Source organism: Zonotrichia albicollis, chromosome 1, assembly GCF_047830755.1.
Source record: "Zonotrichia albicollis isolate bZonAlb1 chromosome 1, bZonAlb1.hap1, whole genome shotgun sequence".
Taxonomy (NCBI): Eukaryota; Metazoa; Chordata; class Aves; order Passeriformes; family Passerellidae; genus Zonotrichia; species Zonotrichia albicollis.
The window spans coordinates 32980915-32982746 of NC_133819.1; positions in this window are offsets into that span (position 1 = coordinate 32980915).

Here is a 1832-nt window from a genome sequence, read left to right on the forward strand (position 1 = left end):
TTTTTATTTTAATAAACTGTTATTTTAAAATAGAACTTTAAATTTATATACACCGGGAGGGTGTAGCCCGGTAGGGGTCAGCCCCTTCTCCCAAGTAACAAACTATAGAATGAGAAGAAACATCCTCAAGGTGCACCAGGGGAGGTTTAGATAGGATATTAGAAAAAATTTCTTCACCAGAAGGGTTGTGAGGCTTTTGAACAGGCTGCCCAGGGAGGTGGTGGAATCACCACTCCTGAAGGTATTTCAAAAACATGTAGATATGGCACTTTGGGACATGGTTTAGAGGTGAAACTGGCAGTGCTGGGTTGATGGCTGATTTTAAAAGCCTTATCCAGCCTAAAGATTTTATGATTATCACAGTGATTAGTAAAATCAAATGGCAGGAAATAACTGCCTGCGGGGAATTCAGGGGTTTCTTGGTTTTTACAAGCAATATAGGCAAAAGACTGCTGGAGACATCTTTGAAAAGGTGAATTAAATCACATTGCATAACTGGGAGCAGGTGACATAAGAATGTCTAGAAAGAACTAAAATAAGAAGCATCTGAATTCAAAAAATCCATCCCACAAAATGAAAAATGCCCTTTGAATTAAATGGGCTGTTAAACTGACCTCAAAAAGCTAAGACAATGTGTTGTGGCAAACATTTACTTTGCAAGGAGTAAATGAAAAAACACAATATGCACTCTCTAAAATGGAACTCGTGTTGATTTTAGGAATCACACAGGTTATAGACTTTTAATCAGTGTTGAGGTAAAGAATTTAAGGTCTATTTCTGTGGCAGCTGGGGGGGACTATTATAGACTGGAAGCAAACAGTCATAACAATAGGGGGAGAAAAACTAGCAAATATGCCTCCCATGCATAAGCCAAAATCAAGTCACTTACAAATGTCAGGAAGAGCATTTATTTTCTAAGATGTAAATGTTATTTCAGTATTAAAATACTGGCTAGTGAAGGATGAAGAGATGAAATTAAGTGAGAGCCTTGAAACACTGCCAATAAAGTCTTTTTCCAGGAAGCTGTAAAGGAACTTGAGAATCAGACAGGAAAGGTAAAGTCACATCATGAGTTAAAAACTATCTGGGAGACTACAGAGAGCTAGAGTAAATTACTGCCTCTTAAAGTGGAGAAAGGTTAATAGCAGGAGGCCCCAAGGACCCTGTCTGGAGCCACTGTTCTGTGCAGTATTCAGAGTCTGACAGGATGAATGGTCTGGTAGTAAAATTTGTTTCTGATACAGATTATTTGGGTTTGGCACAGTTTGGGAGGATCATGAAGAATGCCAGATGGATCTAATAAAGCTACTGTAAACGTTTGGAAGCAATATAATTGTAAATGAAATACCAACTGTCATGGTTTAACCCTAGCAAGAAATCTAAGTACCGCACTGCCTCTCACACTCTCCTCAAGCCCAGTGGGACAGGCAGGAGAATTGGGAAGGGGTAAAACTTGTGATTTGAAATAATATCAGTTTCATAATTGAAATAAAGTCAAGTATAATACTAATACTACTACTAATAATAGTAATGAAAAGAGAGGTAACAAAGAGAGAGGGAGAAATAAAACTCAAGGGAAAAAATCCCAGTGATGCACACTACTACAGTCACTCACCATCCACTGAATGATGCCCAGCCCATCCCTGACCAGAGATTGCACCTCCCAGCCAGCTCCCCCCAGTTTATGTACTGAACGTGATGTTCTGAGGTGTGGAATATCCCTTTGGTCACTTTGGATCAGCTGCCCCGGCTGTGCTGCTCCCTCACAGCTTGTTTGTGCCTCCTCACTGGCAAAGCATGGAAAACTGCAAAGTCCTTGGTTTGGAGAAAGC